Source organism: Hyperoodon ampullatus, assembly GCF_949752795.1.
Source record: "Hyperoodon ampullatus genome assembly, chromosome: 2".
NCBI lineage: Eukaryota > Metazoa > Chordata > Mammalia > Artiodactyla > Ziphiidae > Hyperoodon > Hyperoodon ampullatus.
Genome location: NC_136915.1, coordinates 82688195 through 82705755, shown reverse-complemented (window position 1 = coordinate 82705755; position 17561 = coordinate 82688195). Strand labels below are relative to the sequence as shown.

The 17561-nt window shown below is 35.2% G+C and overlaps 1 protein-coding gene across 7 annotated transcripts in view; it reads left to right on the top strand.

Moving 5' to 3' along the window:
* The window catches only part of EVI5 (ecotropic viral integration site 5), a gene marked incomplete at both ends in the record, with an annotated part of 231451 nt that overhangs the window by 178600 nt on the left and 35290 nt on the right, over positions 1 to 17561 (top strand). The window lies entirely within an intron of this gene.

Sequence of the window (17561 nt, the reverse complement as noted above, 5' to 3'; positions counted from 1 at the left end):
AAATAAATATCCATGGATCCATACTGATATCAATAATGATTGAATAAATTAATAAATGAGGAAGAAGATATAAATCTCTATGCAGAAGAATTCCAAATAACTTTTGTAGATACTGTGCCTTCGGAAGGGAAACATAAATTTCTATTCTTTTAAGTGCAGCCTGTGCACAGTGACTTCCTTCCAAGGGGTCCAGTATGGAAAGGGTAAGGAAAAAAAGTAACTTTTTTGGAGAAACCTGACAAACACTACCTCACCCAGATGATCAAATCAGCATCAACAGTTGTAAATTACACTGCTAGTAATATACTCTTGATAGGATGTGATGAAATGGCACTTTACCTCTGTGGTCTTCCAGTAGCCCATAATCACATTCTTACTGTGAGAAGAATATCAGAGAAATTTCGATAGTAGGGCATCTGGCAAAACACCTGACCAGTACTCCTCTAAGCTGTCAAGGTCATCAAAAACATAGAAAGTCTGAGAAATTGTCCCAGCCAAGAGAAACCTAAGGAGACATGACAACTAAATGTAATGTGGTATCCTGCATAGGATCCTAGAACAGAAAAAGGACATTGGGTTTAAAAAACCAAAAAAAGCCCTAAGAAAATTTGAATAAACTTTGGACTTTAGTTAGTAACAATGTATTGATATTAGTTCATTAATTGTAACAACATGGAAGATATTAATAACGGGAAACAGTGCAAGGGAGTATATAGTACTCTTATCCTCTCAATTTTTCTGTAAATCTAAAACTGTTTGAGGAAAGTCTGTTACAAAAAGTAGTTTATGGGAATTTCCTGGCGGTTCAGTGGCTAGGACTCCACACTTTCACTGCCAGGGGCCTGGGTTCAATCCCTGGTCAAGGAACTAAGATCCCACAAACTGTGTGGCGTGGCCAAAAAAAAAACAACAACAAAATTTTTTTAAAAATTAAAAAATAGGGGCTTCTCTGGTGGCGCAGTGGTTGAGAGTCCGCCTGCCGATGCAGGGGACACGGGTTCGTGCCTCGGTCCGGGAAGATCCCACATGTCGCGGAGCGGCTGGGCCCGTGAGCCATGTCCACTGAGCCTGCGCGTCGGGAGCCTGTGCTCCGCAACGGGAGAGGCCACAACAGTGAGAGGGCCGCGTACCGCAAAAAAAAAAAAAAAATTAAAAAAAAATAAAAATTAAAAAATAGTTTATATAATTCCACGGTTTTTAGGAACCCCTGGAATTAGATAGAATTTTAAGTATTGGTCACAAAATTTGAAATGTGTTTAATTAAACTGACTTATAAGAAATGTTTTCTAGCTTTTGGACCTTGTGCAAATGCTGATTTTTCATGTGTGTATTTAGCTGATCCTGTAAGAAACATCACTTTAACGATGTGTGGGATGTATTTCTCTCCTGAAATGGAATTAAATCAGTCTTAGTAGTGAGAAAAAGTTTTGATTTATTTCCTCCCTTCCATACTTTTCAACTTACCTTATTATTTCTTAAAAGTATTTATATGTACTTTTTTTCTAGTTACTAAAACATAAAGAATAGTCAAACCTTTTTGTCTGTGACTTGAAATTACAGGAAACTGTTTTAGAAACTTACCAATAGTACATGATATGAGTATGATTTGGTTTTAGATGTTTCAAATGAGTCACCTTGAAGTCATGGAGAGGCTACCATTTACCACATTTACTATTCTGATTAATTTTTCTTAAGGCAAAGTACAAATCAGTAAAAACTTACTAAAGCTTAGTGATTGCTATTGATGTTTCAGTAAGGTTATGTTGATTAATCACGGTGATTGCTTATCGAATGTCACAGACTTACTCAAATCATTGTGTTTTCTGCTACTATCATCATCTCATATGCAGTTATAATTTGCTTAATATAGCTTGCTTTAATTGAAAATATCAAATTAGAACTTAGAAATTGTGCTCCTGCTGCTGCAAGTTAATATGGTTTCCTCTGTGACCGTTGAACATAGTTTCATAATATAGCCTTGAAAAAAAGCATTATTTAACCTTTAAAATAGTCAAGATAATGCCTTTTAATGGTCTCTAAAATAGTTAAACTTTTACAAAGGAGAGAGAGAGCTTGTATATATCTTTCTGTAGCATAATCTCTCTTTTCGTTACATTTTCTCATCTGTGGGTGTAATTTAAAATATTTTTTTAATGTAAGCTTTACACTTGCATTTGAGACTAAGCAACCTGCATTGTGTCATGACCCTTCTAATACCACAAACCTTCTGTAATACTACTCCCAGCGAAAAACCCACATCCTATGTATAACCTTAGATTTATTTTGAAATCTCTATGAAGAGCACACAGAGAGATTACTAATTGTTTCTGTTATTTCCTTTAAGGGTGTGATGTCTATTGGTAAACCATGTTTTAAGTTTTACTTTGTCAGGCTTAAAATGTTAAAGTATATTAAGTATTGATTTCCTATTCTAAAGTTACTGTATAAAAATTTAATAACTAACGATAAGTTTCAATTCAGAATTGGGTGGTATGTTAGACATCTGTAGGGTGTTCAAGAAAGGAAAAAGCAATGGTACTTGCAGTAGCCAATATTTCTAATACCACTGGCCAGCACAGTACTAGTAAACAATTGCAAATTTTAACAATAAGCAACTTTTTTTCCCGTTTTATTCCTGTTCTTTTATTATTTCCTTTCATCTGTTTTAGCTTTGGTGTGTGTTCTTTATGTAACTTCTTAAGATGGATGCATAAATCTAACATTATTATTTAAAAACATGGATAACTACTCATTATTAGGAGAATGGTTAAACCATAGTAGATCCATATTTGGAAAAGTCTGTATCTTTAAGAAAGAATAAAGAAAGATCTGCAAGACATAATAATGAGAAAAATTATAGAATGTAGTGATAATTCCATTTGTGTATGTTAAAAAGTATATGTGTGTGTGTATGTGTTTAAGTAGATTGGGATGTCTCCTGTGATACCTATCAAAGCTCCCTCTGGGGAGCGTAAAGGGCTTGGTGCAAAAGAGAAAGGGAAACTTCAGTTTTTATACCATATGAATTTATATGATTACCATTATAATTTTTTAATGTACGTACATTAAAATAACTTGAGGTAACCATTGCTAGAATGGAAATAAGAATCAGCGCTTGCAAGTAATTATTGGAAAACAGCAATGTAGAAAACTTGGTCAACCTAGCAAAAATGCCACCCTCCTTCTCTGGCCTTAAAGTCTTGAGCTGTCTGTCTCCTGCCTACTTCTCTGACTGCATCGTAAACCACACTCCCCTTCATGTCATGCTCTAGCAACACCAACTTTATTTTTGTTTCTAGAACCAAGCTCATTCATTCCTACAGGCTTTTGCTCTTGCTCTTGCTCTTCCCTGCATTTGGAATGCTATGCTCCTTGATCTTCCCATGGCTGGTTCCTTCTCATCATTTATATCTCAACTTAAAAGTCACCAACTCATAGAGATTTTCCCTGACCACCTTTGTAAAGTAGGAGCCTAATGCCGTAACTCTATTTCATCATTGTGTTTCATATTATTTGTAGCTCTTATTAGTGTCTGAAATTACCTTCACTTTAAAAATCAACTCACACCCACATGTAATATATTAGAACCTGGTTTGTCTTACATACTGCTGTATGCCTTGTGCCTGGCATGTAACAGGTGATGAAAAAATAATTGTTGGGGGCTTCCCTGGTGGCGCAGTGGTTGAGAATCTGCCTGCCGATGCAGGGGAACATGGGTTTGTGCCCCGGTCCGGGAAGATCCCACATGCCGCAGAGCGGCTGGGCCCGTGAGCCATGGCCGCTGAGCCTGCGCGTCTCGAACCTGTGCTCTGCAACAGGAGAGGCCGCAACAGTGAGAGGCCCGCGTACCACAAAAAAAAAAAAAAAAAAAAAAATTGTTGAATGAATCTTAGGTGGCAGCCATGTACATGAGAATTTAATATTATTATGCCATAACGACAGGTAGGTTCAAAGTACCGTTTTTTTTATTGAAGTATAGTTGATGTACAATATTACATAAATTTCAGGTGTAAAGATTCATTTGTTTAAATGCTGCCCCAGAGGTGGACTGAAACTGATCCCATAATTTCCTACCTCAACCATCTAACAAAATAGTAAATTTTTTTTTTAAGGCAAATACTTTCCCACTAAAAGCAGCCTGAGAGGAAAAGGATCTTACCCTAATGCAATAAACTTTAAAAGTGACAGCTAAGGAAAGAAATAAACTATTTAAGAGCAGAGAGTCCTAGCAGGGCTTGGCTTCTAACCTCAACTATCTCCCTCTCTCCTATGTCACCACGCTGTATATATAGGTAAGTCAGCAAAACCCCTGGAAGATTCAGTCATATCCCAAATGTGGAGAGAAGGAAAATGAGTATGTCTGACTGAGAAGTTGTAGAAACTTCTAGAAGGAACAACCCAGTGAAGGAGATTAGAAAGTGAACATCTGAATCTTAATTAAAGTGAAGGCCCTGGGACAACACACTCTATTTGGGAAATGATCTGAATCCTAAAACCCAGGTTTTGGCATGTATCGCCCCAATTAGGTAATACAGAATATCTAACAGAATCTCAGAAGAATAAAGAGTGCCCCTGTTTAGCCAGGTTCTTCTTTTCCCCATGCTATCCCTCAGGCCTTAGAAAAATGGGAACAAACTTGAGCTTGGAGGGCACAGAAAATAGATTTTAAATATGATGGAAAGAGAATTAATAAGTAACTCATATCATTAGAGCATTTAGAATATCTAGACAGTCACCTAGCCATGAGCATGATGAGAAGAAATAGCACAACAACTTGGTTTCTATTATTATAGCAGAGAAAAGAGAAAGAAATACTATTCAGAAACATCCCAACCAAGAAGAAAGGTAATTCAAGGATAAGAGAGGCATTACAATTACTTCCTACTATAAAACAACTAAATGTGAATTTAGTAAAATTAAGAAATCAAAAGATAAGATAATTAAAAAGTACACTGAGGTAAGAAGGAGGGGATTGTACCACAAGGGAATAAATTGAAGCCCAATACACCATTGCAGAAACCACAAAAGAATAGCCTATTCAATGGACAGTGCTGAAAATTGGAATATTGGCATAGAAGAAAAGCTTGAGATAATAATCACAATGAATATAGAGGTTAAGAATGAAAAACAAGTATATTAGCTAATGCTTATGGACGACAGACAGATAATCTAACACTAAGAATAATTGGTATCCCACAACAAATGGAAAGAAGATATATTCAAAAATAAGAAAGAAGAGGTCCTTGAAATTAATGAAGATTCAAAGATGCAAATTAAAAGAAAACCTTGTGTTCTAGGAAAATTTGACACAGAATGCTCCTTAACACTTAGAGCAAATTACCTACAAAGTTGTATGGGAAGATTAAGACTTGTCCTCCAGATTTCTCACAGCATATTCAATGCCAGAAATCAACAGAGCAATGGCTATGCTGCACTCTCCAATATGATAGCCACTAGCCAGCCAATGTGGTCATAGCCTCATTTTGCACAGTAGCTACTAGCTAACATATTAGACAGTGCAGATGGAGAACATTTCCATCACCACAGAAAGTTATCTTAGTACTAGTCTACAACATTCTGAGTTTGGCTGACCCAAAAATATTATAGCCAAACAATGTGTCATCCAGATATTTTGAAGAAATAGGTTGTCATTTTCCAGTGTGAAAAGATTGCTAGGATACTACTCTCATAATCTTGAAAAAATTACTGGATAGTGAAATCCAGCTTAAAACAAGTCAAAATAAAGAAATATGAAATGTGGGCGCTATTTGAAAAGATGGGTGGTAAATGTTGAATCTGTTTAAATACAGAACTAATACTAAACAAATATGGGAATAATGATTACAAGTGAGAGAGTTTTTTTAAACTAAACTTTGACAGTGTAAAAATAACATAGCTAACAAAAATCTGGAAGTGGAGGGAGAGGGGATATGAAAGCAGGTATAAATGCACTCATATCCCAGCAGGATAGTCAATCAATACCACATACATTTAAAGCATGTAATAAAAATGCAGACTTCTAACATCTTAATGTTTTTTTGTTATCCCTTAAATTTAGAGGTTTTTTTTTTAAAAAGGAAATTACCTCTCATATTGAAGAAACACTTGGCATTCACTGTACTTTCTTTTCCTATTAATTTTAGCTAATATTTAATGTTTAATTTTCATTTTTGTATTTTTAGCACTGCCCAAGTTGCTTAAGGCAAACATATATAATTTTACAGAAACAATTATTTTTCTTAAAAAAAAATCTGGCTGCATGTTCCAAGATGTTAACATTGATCAATTCTGAGGAGTATGAATAGAAATGATTGTTACTCTCTTTATGTTTTTTTTTCAGTTAAAATATTTTTCCTATTTTTTTCTACTGTATTAATCACAACCAGGCCAGACCACCTCATTGAAATAGTTGAGGAAGGAAATTAATTTTATAGTATGAGTTACTAATTTGAAATTTATAAAGTATTATTGATATTATCTTTACATGGGCGATCTTTGATTTATCTTTTGTTTGTTTGTTTTGGTTTTTTTTCCCCGCTGAGCTGCACAGCATGCGGGATCTTAGTTCCCCAACCTGTACCCCCTGCAGTGGAAGGCGAATTCTTAACCCCTGGACCTCCAGGGAAGTCCCCCTATCAAGTTCTAATACTCTAATAGTCTAATAAGTTGATAAAGATGCTTTTTGGCAAAATCAGCTCTGCATGGATCCTTCAAACAGGTCACAGAAAAGCATGTTTTATCCATGAGGTAAATATATAAGAGCCATGTATATGGTCATCTGATGCTAAGGAAGGTTCATGAGAAATTTTGACAGCTAAGGACTAAACTCCCCAACTTTGGCTTACTAACACTCTGTACAGAGGGTCCAGAAAAAGATAAATGAGTAACATAAGCAACACCAAGTTTGGAAAAATAATTCTAGCACCTATCCTGCTGTGATTTGTCTTACAATTAAGGCACTAGGAATGAAATCTGGTTTCTATCCCTGGCTAGCCATGTGATCCTTGACAGGTAAGCCACTAGTCTGTCTAATCTTCTAGTGTTGTTGAGGCCAGACTGTGCTTAGATCAAACCACCTGTGAGGACAATAATCAGGTAAAGCACCAGGCCAAAAGAGAGGGCTTGTTATTAGTCTGTCAGTCTGGAGAAAATTTGGCTAAGAGAAAGAAGTGATGATAAGAACCCAGAGGATGGAAATAACAGGCCTAGATCGTAATCGTCATCAAGCTGGGAGAAGACAATCTAGAGAAATAAAAGTGATGGGTAGTAGAATGACAAAGTGATGAAATGATGTTTGCATAGATCTAGAAAGACTTTTTGTAACTAATTCTTCAAAAGTCTTGGTTTCCCAAGACAGTACTCCCCAAAAGGGTTTGTCAGGTGTTAACTCAGCCTGGCATAACAGTGTTTATCCTTAGTAAATGGGATACATTACCATATATCCTTTCCTCATAAGGAAAAAGTGAGACAGAAGCTGCTTTACAGTGCACAAGAGTACCTATTTGGAGTGTAAGTTTGTGGTATTAGAAACAAAAAGCAAAACCAAGAAACAAAAATAGAGATAAATCTTTCACTGAGATGATAACACCCATGACATGGAATATAAGGGTATTAAAATATGACAGTTCCACCTCTCCAGAAGGTGAATCACATTTTCTTCAGTTACGCAGTTTTCCAGCTGTGAGCACTCTCTCAGTGAGCAAGATAAAGCTTAATGAGTGGTTGTTTTATGCTTTCTTTTATGACAAGTCTTCTCTTTCTTAGAGATTTCTTTGTGATGAACACTATGCTTTTCCCAGAATTTAAAGTCATCTACGTACTTTATAGAATATTTTTACAAAGAGACAAATGACAGGCTGAAGGGGTTTTGTATGTTTAAAGTGATGTTAAATATAAAGAGTTCTTTGGACCTCATAGGAGTGAAATGTTAAACACGTTAATTAGTAAGAGGCAAAAAATCGTAACTGCTAATATTTATTATGTTTATCTTTTACCAAATACATATAAATAGTAGAATAAATATTTACAAGGGTAATATATAAAATGCTATATTCCTATAAATATTCTGAGTCTTTGGCTTCAGATATTTAAAGTTCTGTGCCCATGTCTTCTATATTTACTCCCTTGACCCAACCAACCATTAAATATACATTATATTAGTTTTACTCTGTTACCTGTTTGATTTGAAAAAAAGGAACAAAAACAGTACTTGTTTTAGTTCGAATGGGAAAATTTTCTCTTTCAGCTTTGACTCTTAAAATATCAACAATATCATGGGAAAAAAAGGCAAAAGTACTACTTTAGATTAAAAAAGGCTAAAGAGATATAATAACCAAGTGTAACCATGAATCTTGGTTCAATTGTGGATAATAATAAAACATTTTGGGCCCTTTTAGGAAAGTTTGAATAGGAAGTACATGTTTAATGATGTTGTGAAATTACTATTAATTTAGGTGTTGTAAGGACATTTGGTTACTTTTAGGAGATGCATGCTGAAATATATAGTAGTGAAATGTCATATCTGGAATTTCCATTCAAATGTTTCAGAAAATACACAAATAGGAAAAACAAAAGCAAATGTGGCAAAATAGTAATTGGTGACTATAACTAAGGGGTATATGGGTATTGTACTATTATTTCAGCTCTTCTGTAGATTTGAAAATTTTAAAAATTAAAAAGCTAGAGGAAAATTTTGCAAGATGTTAATGATAGACTAGATGCTTTTATATTTCATATAGGGTGCTTTCTGCTACCTTCATCTACACATCTAGTATATTAAGTAGGTGTTAACTGGTTAAATTCTTTTAAAAAAAAACAAAAACAAAGACAAAACCCTCTAAGCAAATTATCTGGTTGTATAGAGCATTAAACAGCCTATGGCTTGAGACACAGCTTTTTAAAATCTGCTATCTTCCTGTCTAAGGAAGTGTCCTTCCTGTGGCAGGATAGGGGTAAGTTATAACCAGCCTTAAAAACATAGATAAAGAAACAAATAAACAAGAATGGACTCTTAGGCATGCCTATTACACTTTCTCTTTTAAAATGAGGGTAATCCATGAATTTAAACAAACCAGGGCCCCTGCCTCCTCTTTTCTCACTGCCACAATATGTTTTAATGTTGTCCACTGCTAAACCACACTTTTCTCTCAAACACTTGTTCAAAGCAACTTAACATATTTATCTCAGTTTTGCTGCAACATCACACACAAAAACATGCTGCTTAGAGCTATATAGTAAACATTTCATGTTTTCTCTTCAATCTTTTAGCTTGATATGCATTACCATACTTAATTGTTCAACCTTTTAAAATAGTATGTTGGAGTACAGTAGACGTAGGTGAAGGTATTTCTAATTAAAATGTCCACTTTCTGCTGTGACTTACACAAATACATAATTCACTTATTTCCTGCTGACCACAACATTTATGATTTTTCAATCAACAGATTGAAAATATTCAGGTAACAGAATATTTTACATATCCTGAGCACAGTCCATCTCTACCTCATCCTTTCTGTGATTAGAGTTCCCAAAGGTTGCAGGGACAAAAACAGGTGAAGGTATATGCCGAAGGTCGTTAATCAGCCGTCTAGGTAGTTGAACACCAGAATCACTGCTCTAAGTAAAATATTCCTCTATACACATTTATATGTGTTATATTAAAGCACATAGCTTTGGGGCTATAACAATCTGTTACCTGGTAAAAAAAAAGTTTATTGAGAATTGGACTCCATATTGCCCTTATTTATTGCCATACCTCCTCATAATATTGGTACTTTAAGTTTTAAAAGAATTATTTTGTTGGTCCCCAAATCTTTGGTTTTTCTTCATTCTTTAGAACAATTAGTTTTCAGTCATAGGGGTCATATGTGTGGAATTTTCTCAGATCCTAAACATTTTATTTAGTTCCTCATCATGCATTACCAAACTTTAAATCATATTTTCTGTTTGAGAGCTAGGTTAACCAAGACAGGGATTTGAGTTCAAAATTGAACCAACCTCTGCAGACAGGGAACTGACCAGCTGAAACTATCACAGAAATAATGTGAAGTGAAACTGATAGCAGAATTGAAAGAAATTAAAGAACCCTTGACAGTTTTCCTCTATTTTTGTTTTTAAATATATTCACTCTGGAAATGTAGAGACTATTTGTAGATAAGTTTATCAGTCTTGGTTATTTACCACATTCACCATTGTGGTAGTTGGGAAAACATCTCTTTTTTTATATGTAAAATTATGCTAAGTAAATTCTGTAATGAGTGTCAACTCATAAAATATTAGAGGTTTTTAAGGAATAGGGTAAAAAGCATTTTATAATTGGCATATAAATAGAATTTTGAATTTGTGTTTAAAAAGAATAGTTAATTTTCAAAGATGGTTCAAACCAGTGCGTTTCAAGTGTAGTTTATGTCACGCTGGTTATGTCAGAATCACCACTTGTTTAGCTTTCAAAGTATACTGATTTTCAAGCTCCATTCCCAGACATTTAGAATTCAGTAGGTCAGAAATTGGTTCTCTTAATCTATATGTTTACAAAACTCCCAGAGTGATTTTTTTTCCCATAATCATCATTTGGAATCATTGTTTTAAGCATTTCATAGATTATGTTGTTTATATCATGGTGTTTATTTACTTAGCCATATTTTTTAAAATATTTATTAGTTAGGATGTTTTTATTGCAGGCAACCCAATTCTGGATTCGTTAATGGCGTAAGTAATATGGCTTAAATAATAAAGGGGATTTATTGGCTTACATGCCTGAAAAGTCCAGAAGTAGGGTGTGCTTCAGGAAAAGTTTGGTTTGAGCTCCATTTTGTTGTATTTAACCATGATTCTTAAGGCTCAGCCCTCCTTGTCATTTTTATCTTCAGGAGGTTTTCCTTATTGTGTTAAAATGGCTTAAGGGTGAGCTTTATGCCCATATATCGTAATATCCAGAATAAGAAACTGTACCCCATACTTTCCAGCAAAAGTTTTGAGTGTCACACTCTGAGAAACCCCTGAACCAATCACTGTGCAAAATAAATGTGATCATCTTGAGTTAAACCCCACCAATCAGGGCATACCTGTGGAGTTAAGGATCAGGATAATTCCAATTCTATCACCACTTCATAATGAGGGAGAGAGAATGGATCTTGAGGTAACAACCATAAAATCTACTACAAAATATTATAGAGACGAACTATAATTTAGCCTGCTCCAAAATTATATTCTGTTTTAATGAAGTACTAATTGTATGATTTAATCATATTGCTTTTTAGTTTCTTAAGTTTTCAGTAAAATGTGAAGAAAGTAGTATCCATTCTAGAGCAAAACATGGATTTTTAAATGAAGAAACATTAAGTAACCTTTGGTAGATATGTGTCCTTTCACTTATGTAAATGAAGAACGGTGTGGACCAAGTGCTTACTTTTTAGTAGGCTGGGGACGGAGAGGAAATTAATTGCTTTTTATCGATGACTCTTCCTCCCCATATTTTATTATGAAAAATTTCAAACATACAGAAGTTGAAAGAATTGTATAGTGAACATTATAAACTCACCACCTCCATTCTAAAACTAATATTTTGATATATTTGTTTTAAATGTTGCTTTATCAGATACTTATCCATCCACCATTCTAGCTCACTTATATTTTTGATGCATGTCAGAGTAAGTTAAAGTTGTCATACTTTACCCCAGTCACTTAAGCTTGCGTATTATTAACTAGAGTTATCAATGACCTTTTGACTAAGAGGCTCATACATAAAGCTCAGTGGCTTAAGGCCTTAATATGAATTAGATTATTTTAGACTTCATAATGGTAATTCCTAAAATAATCATTCAAAGATAGATCTAAGAGTGAAATATGCATTTAAAACTTTCATAAAGTTACTTTATGCTCTCTTGATATAGTTTCTTTTGCTGTGTGAAAAAAGATATGTATTTAAGGTCTGTTCACTGAAATTACTGACAATTGCCAAAATTGTTTATATGTTGGATCTCTTTAAGTTTGTTATTAGTTTTGCTTAGGAAACCAATTAACTGGCAATCTGTTTTTGTTATCAGCTGGACCAAAAGAAAACCTCAAGAAAATGCAGGTTCCTGGTAAATTTATTAGCGTAGCTGACATTTTCCCACCTGCTTATCAGAAAGAACCATGTGGACATTGCTTGAAAATAGAAAGCTATAAAAATACTTGCAAGAAAACCTTAAACATTAGAAAATTGAATGAACTGCCTCAGAAGTGAAATTAAATTGATATTCACTTATTAGAATATAATAGTTAATTGTATTTTTGGGTGTTGGAAATATACAGTTATTCAGTTTTTACATTTAAAAAGGATCCTTAAAAGGCTTTATATTAACATTTTTAAATGAGACCCTATTTGCAGAACAAAAAATCACAGACTTTTAGATAAAAGGTCATTTTTGTACATTTCAATTTATTAAATAGCATTTAGGACATCTCTCATTTTTTACTTCTATTTTTGAAATATCAGCTATATTCCCTTAAAGCAGACTATTGAATCAAAATGCCCCAAGCAGAGCTTTCCAGCTGTTGTGTCTGTCACACTGGTGTGCTACTAATGTGTGACAAGTGTGCCAGGATGGTGATTGTCTTCTCCTGGGGTCACTGTTAGAGCCTAGAGTTGCTTAATCACCCTTCCTCTTTCTTCAGTTTAGCCAGTGTGCCTTATAGGTTGTTTATTGGGGTATCTGTCTGTCTGTCCACAGAAACAGTGGTTTGATGGGCATCAGAATCTTTTTATTTGTAAAAGTTTTGCAAAAAAAAAAAAAAAAAAGACCCAACAGTAACCTTTGTATTTAAATTTAAAAAGAACAACTACATGCTATTAGATTTGATCAAACATATAAAGTGTTTCTCTTTGAAATTCTGCTTTTTTTCTGAAGTTAATAGAAATTGGAAGAACACCGTTTTTTTAGTCATAAAATCTAAGGGGGCTTCTTTGATTTTCACAAGTATCTTTCAGGAGTTTTTTTTTTTAAGCTAAAAGCATTCCATTTTTTATTGTAAAATTTCTGAACTGCCCTGTTTTTCATTAAACACTACCTTTCCTCCAAAGAAATCAAAGTGCTATAACAAACTTTTTAGCCAAACCCTACAAAGACCCACCTTTGGAGGAAACAAATCTTTGGAGTCACTTGATCGCTTTAAAAAAAATTTTTTTTTAAATTTATTTTATTTATTTATTTTTGGCTGTGTTGGGTCTTCGTTGCTGCGCATGGGCTATCTCTAGTTGTGGCGAGCGGGGGCTACTCTTCGTTGCGGTGTGTGGGCTCCTCACGGAGGCCTCTCTTGTTGCGCAGCACAGGCTCTAGGTGTGTGGGCTTCATTAGTTGCGGCACACGGGCTCAGTAGTTGTGGCTCACGGGCTCTAGAGCGCGGGCTCAGTAGTTGTGGCTCACGGGCTCTAGAGCGCAGGCTCAGTAGTTGTGGTGCATGGGCTTAGTTGCTCTGCGGCGTGTGGAATCTTCCCGGATCAGGGATGGAACCCGTGTGCCCTGCATTGGCAGCCGGATTCTTAACCACTGCACCACCAAGGAAGTCCCTTGATCGCTTTCTGTAAAACAGATTTAATGATTTCTATCTTGCCAAGCATTTTTTTCACGCAAGTTTTCCTGTAGGGAAGAAATGGTATTAATTATTGTTATTGGTCATTCTACAGCCATTCAGACCTAAAGCATTTCTGCGTTCTTGAGCTTCTTTCCTACAATATTAGAGCTTACCTTGGGCTTTGTCATTTTATTTGCCCTGAAAATTTTATGTTATCCCACATGATGATATTGCTATGCAGTGTTCAAAATCCTCAAGACCTTTGCCTTTATTGGGGACCTGATTTAAAATCACCTTTCTCCAAGTCTGATTCCAAACCATAAACATTTAGCTTATTTCATTCAGAAGGATATCTCCTTAGTAGTGGATTGCACTTTTCATTTAATCAACCATTTCAAGGGAATTAATATGACATGATAGTAAAATTAGACTAAAATTTAAAGCCATCAAAAAGGACAGCTGAACACATATTAAAATGAGTAATTCTTATCAAATTACCCTGCTTTGGAAGTATATTTACTTACTAAATTTCTGCTGCCATTTCTCATGTCACATATGGGATTTAGAAAGTACTTTCTATAAGAATAATGGCTTCATTTATTTTATTTACGTCAATGAATATTCTCCCTCCAAAAATTTTTTTCCTACATTATTCCTTCTCTTCCTTCTCTCATGCACTCACTACTTAATCCCTTCTGCTTGACATCATCTTTTCCATCTTTGAGATGTACAGGACTAAGGCGGAGGAAGTCTAGAGCCAAGGAAAATCTTAGAATGAGATGGTTATGAAACAGGCTGAATTTGGGTGGTGGGTTCATTAGTCTTTATTATAATAATTTTTTGTTCTTATTCTGTGCCTTTGAAATCTTTCATTTAAAAAGTGGAGTGATTAAAAATAAGATCCAGGTATAAGTATATGTAGCTGCTCTGCAGAGTCAGGGCACCACGCCAACAGGATTGCTCTTCTGTGTTAAATTATCTTTGCCACCTTCATTTCATTCTTATGTACCCTTAGCATGTTCTGCAAATCCTTTCATCAAGTTATTCCTATATGTACCTTTTTTTATTTTATTTTTTTCTTTTGGCAATCTGCCTTAAAAACCTTTTACTGGAATTTGGCCTGCTGAAGCAGGCCAAAGTGGTATTGGACAACTGTAAATTGATAATATGGGTCATTAGCTTAGGGCCATAAATGCAAGTTGCTTTAGCTTTTTTTTTTTTTTTTTTTTTTTTTGGCTGCCTTGGGTCTTTGTTGCTGCGCACAGGCTTTCTCTAGTTGTGGGCAGCGGGGGCTACTCTTCCTTGCGGTGCGCGGCCTTCTCTTGTTGCGGAGCATGAGCTCTAGGTGCGCAGGCTTCAGTAATTGCAGCACGCGGGCTCAGTAGTTGCGGCACCTGGGCCCTAGAGCGCAGGCGCAGTAGTTGTGGCGCACTGGCTTAGTTGCTCCGTGGCATGTGGGATCTTCCCAGACCACGGATCAAACCTGTGTTCCCTGCATTGGCAGGTGGATTCTTAACCACTGCGCCACCAGGGAAGTCCCTGCTATAGCATTTTATCTTTAATTCTTTTGATATTGCAATTACCGTTTAAATCAGCGGAGGCTGAAATAAATACATAAAAATTTTTGTAACAAATCCAAGAAAGCTAATTGGTGTGATCCTTTGCATAGATTTCCATATATTCTCTTCTGTTTCATTATATCTCATGTTCATAGTGCTGTAAATTTAAGGTGAAAGATGTGTCAACTGTTGCTGTGACTCTTACGCAGACAGTTCACTGAGTCTTTCATTTAAGTTTCCTTATCTAGGAAATATGAATAAAAATAATACCTATTACACAGTGTTGTTGTGATGATTACATATAAAGGGCTTAGAACAATTCCTAGCTCATTGTAACCCCCAGTCTTTCTCCACCACAGCTCCACAAGAGAATTAAGTCCCACAGAAAATTGAGTAACTATTTTCTCGATTCTTCTAGGGATGAGACATAGCTAGTACCATTTTAGATGCATAGGAGGTAAGTTAAATCATTACATACAATGATACTTTAGGCATTAGGGCTTAATTCCTGTGGGTAACCTCAATTGTGAAGGTCTAATAAGTGCTCAAGATATGTTAGCTTTTATTTTTTTATGGTTGCAAGTGACAAATCCATATTCTAACTGGTTTAAATAATAAAGAGACTTTATTGGTTCATATACCTGACAAAACAGGTAAGGAAGCCTTCAGAGATGGTTTGATTAGGATCCTGACTTGGTATCCCTGCTGTTCTATTGGTTCTGCTATCATTTCTCTGGCCATCATACTAATACTCCTAACTAAATCTTCAAAAAAATTTTTTTCTTAAATATGGGAATGTGGCCCAAAACCATAAGGTGTCTTTTGTATATATTTTGTATATATTTAAGAAGCCCTGCATATTTGGAATATAGTAATTGTTAAGTTAGTTCTTTGCTTAGATGATTATATGTGATATTCATGTGTTTAAATGTATAAGAAAAGTTTGAAAGCCTGTAGAAACAGTAGTTGTTCTTTTACATCTATACAAACATTAGTTACATCAAACTGCTTGAGCAGGCCAAATTCCAGTAAAAGGTTTTTAAGGCAGATTGCCAAAAGAATAAAATAAAATAAAAAAAGGTACGTATAGGAATAATTTGATGAAAGGATTTGCAGAACACGCTAAGGGTACATAAGAATGAAATGAAGGTGGCAAAGATAATTTAACACAGAAGAGCAATCCTGTTGGCGTGGTGCCCTGACTCTGCAGAGGAGCTACCCATTCTGTTGCCGGAGCAGCTCTGTCTAGTTCTTCTTTCTGCCAAGGATGTTAGGGGAAGGTGTGTAGAAGAAAAGTAGAGGCTGGATTTGGCTGCAGTCAGAGGTCCAAACCGGATAATGTCCAAGGTCCCTTCTTACTGTGAGTGGGAAGAAACGTTTTCCACATTGGAAAATGCTCTTCACTACAACCCATTACATGCAAGGTAATTGTACAGAACCTAAGGCACCTTTTAAAACCTACTTTTAAAAAACCGATAAATATTTAGATACCACTAAGATAACTTTCACAGGAACTTCAGAGCTCTCTCAAATCAAAATGTATTATCTTTCTGCTCTGTGTATACTGATATTGAATGATCTTCAAGTTGTATTCTTGAGAGATAATAGCAAGTGTAGAACAGCTTGTATAGTGTTGATAGTATGAGTAAAAATATGTGTGTATACATGTGTGTTTGATTATATATGTCCAAAATACCATGGAAAGACTACACTAAAAAAACTGTCAACAGTGGTTGTCTCCATGGAAGGAAACTGAGTGATGACTATTGAAAGTGAATTGGTACTTTTCTGGCATGAGTAGTTTCAGTAGATGTCTCTGCATCAGAGCTTCTTAACATTTTAAGCATCAACTTCCTAAACAAATAATCTGGAGATAACCAAAACAATCCTGTTTTCACTCTTTAATAAGCTCTTTACCTTCAAAGTACATTTGTTTTCAGGTGGTATGAGAAAAAGGCAGCTCCTCCCCTTCCTAGTCTACTTCCCTGGAAAATGATCCCAGCATGATTCTACAACTAGTTCTTAGGATTGGAGCACCTTTTAATCACATTTCTGAATAATTAAACAAGAAATTCAGAGCCGTCCTCCCCTTTTAAGAGTGGTTTGGAGAACCTGGTTTTTTTTCCTTCTCTGTTCCCCAGCAAAAGCAGGTTCGTAGTGTAGCTGTAGGAGGCTTACAACCTTCTCAGCTAAGCATTGAATCTCTTTATAGAATGGATAGAAAAGCATTTGCCCTCAAAATAACTGGATAAATGGCTTTTGAATTCTAGGGTAATTTTTTTCACTAGTAGACCCATTTGATTATTGATTTCTAAGAGTCTCTCAAAAGGTACATTTTATAAATTGTACTAATATAATTAATAAGCACTATTTAGAAATATTCAATATAGTTTACCATTAATTATTGTACAGAAATAGTTTGAGAATAGATTTGTTCAGAATTTAGCC